Genomic DNA, 9,020 nt, shown 5'->3' with positions numbered 1-9,020 from the left:
GTGTGTGAGCACTGAATTTAAGTCCCAACATTTACTGTCAGGATTGCAGCAGTTTGGAGGAAGGGAATGCATGCATGTTATTTGTTTTTAAAAACGGGCATTAGGCCATTATGAGCAGATCTTGTGGTGAGTTTCTCTGTAAGTCTTCCCTCACCTTGGGACAGCATCAGACGTTAAGCTAATACAGTCAGTGTTGCTTGGAGCACGTTTTAGTAAAGCAGCTGTGTCTGTGGGGCTGGGAGGCAGTGGATGGAGAGCACCTCAAAGTGGATGTTTGGAGAGTTCAGGCTGCAGATTTAATGCAGGCCTGTGCTTGCTGGGTCATTGGCTGATGCTGTGTCTGAGAAAGTAACTGCTGTGGTTTTCTGCTAGAAAAAGCCGTGGTTTGGAAAGCTGTGCTGGTTCTGATTAAAGTGGTAAAGGACTGACAAGAAAAAGTTAAACAGTTAAAATTTTCTTGTAGTTTGCCTACCTTAAGAAGATTGCTAACCCGGCTGACAAACTGCCTTGTGCAAATAAGGTTAGATTTCAAGCTGGTGGGTTCTTTTCATAGCTCAGTGTTATATGAGAAGATGATTTGTCTGGTGTTTAATCATTCTGTTGATTCAGGAATCAGAAAAAAAGGAATGCATTTCGCATTTGTTTTTCATAGTTTCTAGTACTTAATATAAGTTGTGGTAATGAACATGATTATCTGTGACAAGTGAATCACTTCTGTGTAAAGATAGGGAAAAACTTGTCCTGGTTATTCAGACTAGGGGCTTCTAACTTTGTGTGGTACTCCAGTGAGTCAGTTCTTGGTGCTCTTACCCAGAACAGTGATTTTTAAAGTTGTTTTTTAGTTTAGTCTTTGAACTTGCCACCTTGCAGTGGTGCTTTACATGCTGTTGATGTCTAAAGAGATTCTTTCAGACACTTGGCCATGAGAACTATGAGTAAGAAATGGAAATGGGGTCTGAATGCAGTGTGCTCTTTTTGACAGGCCCTGCTGTGGTGTTCAGTAGAGAAACGAATGTCTGGTTATCAGTGAAGGAGTGCATATGTCTCGTTTGTCAGCTTCTGCCCTGGGTGATAAAACTGTGCCGTGTACTGGGTGGTCAGAAAGCCAGGAGCACTCAAATGGTGTGAGCTGGGAAGGTCATCCTGGTAAGCTGTGAAAGCTCACCTTAAACGGGCCTAGACCTCAATGCAACGTAGGAGATAGATACAGAGACAGTAGATCAAAGTTTATTCTTTGCTCCCCTCAAGCAATAGCCTGACTTCCACTGGCTTCAGACAGAGGTGAGAATGAAAACCCAGCAGCTTGTTAAGGCTGTTTTACCACTTGGTTTTTATTTGTTTTACTCTCTGAAAAGACTTTATTGTAAAACTGTCTCCTGCTTTTTTCCTCTGTCCAGCCACTTAAATTGTGCCACTACTCCCATGGGCTTTGCCTAGCTGCCTTATCTACTGGAATCAGTGCTGAAATAGTTAATGAAGACCTTCAAGTGTTGTTAATGGGCTGGGGGTTGACAGTGATTAAGGTGCAAAGGGAGCTGATACATCATGAGTCATGGTTTGTGCTGGCAGGTCCAGGAAGTTAACACATAGCTGAGTTTGGAGAGGTTACTTGGTGGTCATAGAAGCTATAAATCTGTGGAAAGCATTTTTCTCTTTTGTCTTTCTTACTATTAACGTGTAACATCCCCGGAAATGGGGCTCAGTGTGTAGGCAGGTATCTACATTTCTTCTGGCACCTTCAGTTACACTTCAATATTTGCATGTGCTTGAAGCTTCACAGACTTGTGTAGATTATTCTCCTATAGTCATCTTCTAAAACAGTGACTCATCAAGGAGTAGTGTATAGCTCTCAATACCCTGGATTTATCTGGAAAGTCACTCACCATTCCGAATATGAACTGTTTTAAAGGTAAAATAGTTAAGATGGAAATTCTTTGAAAACAGCATGTCAGGAACACAGTAAACATGATGTAAAAAGTTGGTTGGTTCATGTATTTCTGAAAAAAAAGTTTTTTGTATTACTCCTATCTTATAATCTGCTGTTTTAAATCAAACAACATCTAAGGTTATTAGGGGTGGAGGTGTAAGGTTATCTAGCCTGATATGTAGAGAGAACTTTGTTTATAGATTACTTTCTTCCAAGCCATTGCCCGAAGACTTTTAATTTCCTGTTCCCATAGCCCAGTACATTTTGACAGCAGTCTATAAAAAACTGTGGTTTCTTGCATTGACCTGATGAATAGGGAAGAATCAATTAATTGGAAAATCTTGTCTGGGGGAGAAGAAAGGGTGGATAGGTAGTCCAAAAGAATAAAAAAGAAAAGGAAGAAAGCCTTTGGGATGTCACAGCTTCCTTGAAAAGCAAAGCCGGGTTTTCAGTTGATGTGTCCAAATTGCTAAGCTCTTGAAAAGGAAAAACTGTTGTGTGAAAGTTATGAAATATTTACAGCATAACATAGTATTATTTTCTTTTCCTCTTTAAATGTGGCTGCAAGTGAAATAAACTGCAGCAGTGTTAAAGGATGGAGGAACTAGTACTGTTGCTGAGGCAGATGTGGGTATTGCTTCCTCAAACAGGGAGTCTGAAAAATATTGCAAGAACACAGTTAGAACTGGGTCTCAAAATTGCTCTGATTCTTCTTTTGTGGGACTTCAGCACTAGTACTAGTTATTTTGAAGGGAGGGCAAGTTAGAGCACCTGAAAGGATTTTGGTATCAATGTCTGTCAGGTTCTCTGCTCACCCTTATGCCCATGTAGACACCAATTTGTACTTGACAAGCAGAGTATTTCATCTGGCTTAATAACTTTATTTTGGCTCTTGGGGGAAAAGAAATATGTTGCTTCTGTTAAAAGAATGTTACTGTGAAAGCTTGTTCAAACCTCCTACATGTTTGGCAGACTTTTGGGGCAAAATATTACTCAGGCTGTTGGAAAAGGAGCAGAGTATAGATCATTTTCCAGAGATAACTGACCAGCTTGAACTGTTCCGGCTGTATTCCAGGAACACTAATGAATGGCTGCAATTGTGAACTGTCAGCTACGGCAGCTGGGCTGTTGAGAACCCGATTGTGCAGGGCTCTCCGCAGCGTGTCTCCGAGCTCAGCTAAATTGCATATTTGTATGGAGGACAAACTGCTGGTAGAACTGTGCTCTTGAGACCGTGTTCATCATATAAGGACAAAGCTGGGCATAGGATCATTTAGGTATTGCTCTAGATGCATATTTTGTTGTGCTCCTAAATAAAAAAGTAAGTGTTCTACAAATACATGATACTTGAATTGCCATAGTACTCAGTATTATCCCTTTCTTCACCTTGCTCATAAACATTTTAGAGGTTTGAGCTCTCATGCAGCTGCAGACTTGTTCTCAGCTCTCTTCCTGAAGGCCTGTGTTTGCGAGTGTGTGTGAAAGCACGTGAGAACGAAACCTGGACAGACACACTCCAGAGCCTGGAGAGCCTTCAGTTTGACAGTTTGAAAACTAAGCTGGAACTTCTGGGGTGACCTTCGCAGTTGGTGGCAGCAAACGATGGTTAAGGCAAACAAACTCTAGTTGGTTGTGTTCAATCCTTGCTGTACTTTCTATAACAAAAATTACCAAAGGTAACTGTAGCACTTCATGAGTTTCTGGGTGGTAGAAAGCCTATCGTGCTCTGCAGTCAGTTTTGGAGTGGTGCAAGATAGCTAAACAAAACTGGTTACTTGTTTGACAGTGCTGTTTCCCAGTTTAAACATTCAAATGCCTTTGTTAAGGACAAGTCAGTACATTCTTAGAATCAATGAGGTACAAGTGTTTTAGATGAGAGAGTTATTAAAAGGAGGAAATGGGGAAAGTAGTTGAAAGAAATTCACAGTGATACTGTTCAGTTTGTTTGAAAGGCTCTGGTGACCAGCCCTGACAGGGGAGGTTCCCTGTACCTCAGACTCTCGAGTGTTCTGCTCAGCTGCTGGGGGTTAATTTTTTCCTGCTCTCCTATAGAAGAGTGCAAATGTTCCATAACTGATTCCTGTATGGCAGAAATAACAGCATGTGTTTTATGGAAGCTATTTTAAACTTCTTGTTAAAAGCTGAATATTCAAGTATTTGGATGCTTTGAGAAGGCAGGACTACCAAACTGCTCTCAGACTCCAGAAGGGCTGTAAGTTCTCCAAGGCTGCATTTTTACAGGAAGTGCTGATAATTTTTTATGACTTCAGGTGACACTATAGTAAAGAGGAGTTGCTCCCTGTTACTGTACTGGATATTTGAGTTATTAGCCTGTTGCATGTTGAGGCTGTATATTAATTTTCCCGCTTTAAAGCTGGTGATAAGCAGTTTCTATTGCTCAGGAGAAGTGCAAACCTTGTTTGTGCTTTATGTGTCAGCAACGATTCCTCAAGAAACTTCTGTGAGACTCCTCCTGCTAAAGTACATCTGGATGGTTGTGTTCAGTAAATCTAGATTGTCAAGCACAGGTGTCTGCTTTTATTCCTGTATTTGACAAAGTGTAAAGAGAGAAGTATTTATAGTAACTACTAAAGCCACTGTCTCCTGAGAAGATTCTCCAGACGTAAGAGGTCACTTGAAGTGCAGAGTAAGGTTGTACTTTCATTCCTCTTGAAAATTATTCTATCTTTAAACTTCACACTTCATAAATACAAATGTGTCTTGAGTGCCAGGAAGTCTTTGCCTTATGAGGTAATCTATTTTTACTCAGGCAGGGCAGGTGAGTTACCTGGCCACATGAAGGACAGCTGGATGCTTGTCTTAATTTTCTTTGTCAAATAAAGCAAAATTAGTCCAAGAGAGTGTTTATCTGTTCTCCCTTTGAAACTATGAAGGATGCATTTGGATTGTGACAGCTCGCATGAGTGCTTTTGTCAGTGCAGAGAGAAGGTGGAAATATTAATTAGTGCCCTGGAGAGGTATCAGCTGTTTGCCGCACTGACAGCTGGCGGGTTTATCTGGTATGCACTAAAGATTACAAACTGCAGTGGGGATCTGGGCACAGCCCTGCAGGTGTGGCCTGAGCACTGCTGAGTCCCTCCACCTGCTGGACTTTGCCTTGTGCAGCCCAAGATACCATTCACCCCTCTGCAGTGAGGGCAGAGTCCTGACCCGTTTATGTCTGGGAGGGGATGAGTGTGGCAGGTGTGTGAGCTTGCAGTGAGGAAGTGTCGATTGGATAGAAAATGAGAACTGCTGTCAGTGAAGTATCTGAAGCTTTTGTATCCATCTCAAGCAGGTTTAACATCCAATAGAGGATGGGGTAGTCAGAAATGAGGGTTAAAAACCCTGCTTGCTTCTCTGTCAAGTTACTTCAGCTATTTTTGTAGGGGTGTAGATGAGAACTCCTGGGAATGTCTCTTATGTAGAACACTCTTTGGTGGGTGCAAAGCCTGTAAATACCTTGACCAACCCTACAAATGCTTTTTTAAAAATACGGTTTCTGTAAACCAAGTGGCAAGCACTCACTGACAGCACAGGCTGGCCTGAAACTTGAGTGGTAGAGACTTTGTAAATGGCGTGGGAAGGCAGACAGATTTATAATATACTGTGTAAATAACCGTGCCATACATGGCCTAGGGTCTAATATCTTTTAAAAGCTAAGTGTGTCATTTGGAACGTTTGCTCATAGATGAGTTCCTGACCATTATCACATAAGTAGGACAGGTGGGATTTGTCTTGAGTCTGCTTGAAGCTGTTTTATCCACTCTTTTTTTTTTTTTTTTCCCCCCACTGATGCTGAAATACTTCGTTGTCAAAAAAACAGGAGCCATTTGTATTTATATATGACTGAAATAGCTAAAAGTGTTGTCACTATAACTTAGTGGGAGGAAAAAAAATCTCATTTTAGTGCAGTTTTATTCAAGGATGAATATGTTCCACTGTGCAGGGCCACTTTCACCAGAAATCACAGGCAGCTTTCCCTTCATCGCTTTGTTCGAGAAGATCGAGTTTTGTGGGCATCACAGGCAGCAGGAGCCTGATCATCTTCAATAACATGTTCATACATACAAATACATGCCTTTTCTTTACCAGTCAAGTTGTATAAAAGTCAATACTTTTGAGGAGTTTTGCAGATTTTTGGATCTATAATGCAGTACTAGAAAATGTGGATCTTTTTATTTCAGAAATGCTGAATTTATTATTTTGCTCCCTCCTTTATAACAGTGTATCAGGGTCTGCTGGGTAGGAGCACTCAGAGCTTGCTCTCGTGAATGGGATCATTTGCAGGAGAGTATCATGGCATAGTGATATTCTTTGGCAAATCTCAATAGATGCTGAAGGGCTCCATCCCATGTGGAGTTCAAGGTGTTGAGACCATGGTTTTCAATAAGGCTTTGTTTGCTTTTGCTTTTGGTTTGTTTTTTTGGTTTTTTTTTTAACTTGTCTCAGTTCATTCAAACTTGGATAACATTGGTGAGCTTTTCTGTGGCTTTTCTTGAAAGCTGCTTGATAGAGGCAAGAATCCCTGACTAGGTCAGGCAGACTTTCTGCTTTACTGTTACCAGCTTGTAATCTCTAAGTTTCTCTCTGAAAATGTGATCTGCTGTAGTTTCTTTTTGCCTTGAAGGCAAGCTGTGCATCATGTGAGCTACTTTGTCCTGTATCCTCCCTCCAAGAACTGAAGGTTGACTATATCCAGTGAGAAGACAAGTCATTAGTATGAGAAACCTTACACGTGTTACATGTTTTGATTTGAGAACAGAAGCTCTCAGATTAGTCCTCACACAGTTTGTAAGATGATGTAATTAACGTTCATCCTGACTGACAGCCTTCACAGAACACCCATGCTTCATTAGCAGGTGGTGTGTTAATCAAGGCATCTGTGGCAAGTGCTGTCTGGGAGAGGAGGAGCATGAGAGTGTTGGGTACCTGGCTGGGACAGGAGTGCATTGATCCTGGCTTCAGCAAGTGGGAAGACAGCATGTTGAGGATGGAAAGGGTCATCGCTGAATCCTGAAAACCTTAAAGGTGTTACGATTATAGGTTGTGCACAGCACTCCTGTGGCTTGGGGACCAATCTTTGGGACCCAAGAGAGCTGGGCTCCAGGGTTTTGAGCTGCAGCTGTTGAAATCAGGAATAAGAAGATACTTAGAAGATTGTTGTATTCTTCCTATGATTAGTATTAAATAGTCATACTGGAATTCACTATTTGAGCTCTTCAGCAAAGCTCCTTCAGAAATAGTGTATGGTTACTACCCAGTACCGGTAATAACAAAACCTTTTTTTTAATTATTTATTTTTATTAAAAATCACATAATTACGTAAAGCAAATAATAGCATTGGTAGGGGTTGAAAAATACTCCTGGTGTTGTTTTTAAATACCCAAGCTCACCCAGAGCAGGGGAAGGCTGATCCCAACATTTCAACAGAGCAGGCAAGTGATCAGTGAAACGCCTCTGCCAGACTTCATACCCTGTGCATTTGAGACAGCTGTCTGCATTTCCTTCTCCTTAGAGACTTCTAGTCGCTGCAGGAAATTATTTGCTAAAATCTTCTTTTGAGAGCAAGGTGAAGAAGTATGGGGTACTGCTTTTGATTTTTCCAGTGAAGATCAGTTCCGTGCAGTGTGCTTTCTCTATGCTGTTACGATATTTTTATTTTGTAGTAGCCTGTGAAACCCCTTTAAATCTGTCCTGGTGTTTGAGAGCTACTGTCCCAAAAACTGTCATGTGGGCTGGTCGTTGAGTCAGCCCTTCCTCTCATTTGTACCTACAACGTACCTAAAACTGAGTGTTAAAGCTTCGAATTCTTGCTGGTTTTTTAGGGTATGTATAGCAAGTATAATGGCTTTAAGGAACTGCGTGAACAGAATATGCAATTAAACACATCACTTCAGAGCTTGAGATGTTTTTTACCTGAATTTTGCATTGACTCCCCCACATTTAGTCCCTGTCAGTTTTCTCCTGCAAAGCTTTGTGCTCCAGTTACTGGTTTGTAGCTTGAGTCTTATTAAAGAAAGCTGATTCAAAGTTGCAGCTGCTTTAAATAGAAGGTGCTAAAAGTAAAGTGAAACATCTTTTAAAAGGAGAAGGATGGAGAAGGAATTCTGTTACTCTTGTAAACATCATCTCAAAATGCCATAAACTGTGCTGCGAGTTCCCTGATAAGCTGTGATCAAGGGATCATCAAATCCCTTGTCCAGATCCCAGATGAACCCTGCCAAGTGCTGTAATTTTGAGACCAGCTGTAGTCAGTCCCCATTGCAGGTCATAGTGAGTACCCCAGTAAACAGCCTTTTTTGGGGGGAGCGCTGAGACACAACTGAAACCTACCTTGGGTTTGAAATACTTCTGGATAAAAGTACATCCAATCTTTTATAAACTTTAGACACTAAGGAGGGATTCATTTGTTCTTTAGTACACAAATGCATCCATGTATGGTGACAGTTCTTTTGAGCTCAGACTGAGTGCTTACCTATTCAGTAGTAATTCTGATGTTAAAAAAGGTTGAATATGGTTTTTTTGCTGATTTCCTCTTCAAGGCATCTTTGAATCACTTCTTTCTCAAAGTGCTTGGTTCACTTCTGGCTCTGTAGCAGTAAGACAGATGCACAAAGTTCCACCCTGGTGTGCTTCCTTTGAGAAATGTGACCAAATAGCACTTAGTTTGGACAAAATGCCCCGCTCCTATATCTCTGTGCGCAGGATGGGAGCTGGAAGATTGCTATTGACTTCCCAATCCTACTGATGCGTTAGTGCATGATTAATGGCCTTATTTCTAGGATCAGGGTTATGAGAATAGGTAGGCATATATCCTTCTGGAGAGCTGGTATCCAAACCTGGCCATGAAATTGAAGCTAAGGGCTCAGGCCGAATAAAGCAAGATTTCAGTTACTCTGTGTATGTTCTGTGTAGAGGTTTGACACCTTTGCAAGGCTTTTATTTTTTAAATTCTGTTTAGATTCTTTTCTGTGGAATTGCAGTAAACTACTCATGTTTTGTACTTGTGCAACTGATTATTGCTACCAGAGCTTACTGCTTCCCCCTTATCCTTATTGAATTGCGTCCTTTTTATTTCAGACCGTTGCTC

At 41.2% G+C, this 9,020-nt stretch overlaps 1 protein-coding gene across 1 annotated transcript in view; it reads left to right on the top strand.

Moving 5' to 3' along the window:
- TSC22D2 (TSC22 domain family member 2) overlaps positions 1-9,020 on the top strand; it is a 26,802-nt gene that overhangs the window by 2,898 nt on the left and 14,884 nt on the right.

Source organism: Corvus brachyrhynchos, unplaced genomic scaffold (assembly GCF_000691975.1).
Source record: "Corvus brachyrhynchos isolate BGI_N302 unplaced genomic scaffold, ASM69197v1 scaffold544, whole genome shotgun sequence".
NCBI lineage: Eukaryota > Metazoa > Chordata > Aves > Passeriformes > Corvidae > Corvus > Corvus brachyrhynchos.
This window is presented reverse-complemented; position numbering and strand designations above follow the sequence as displayed.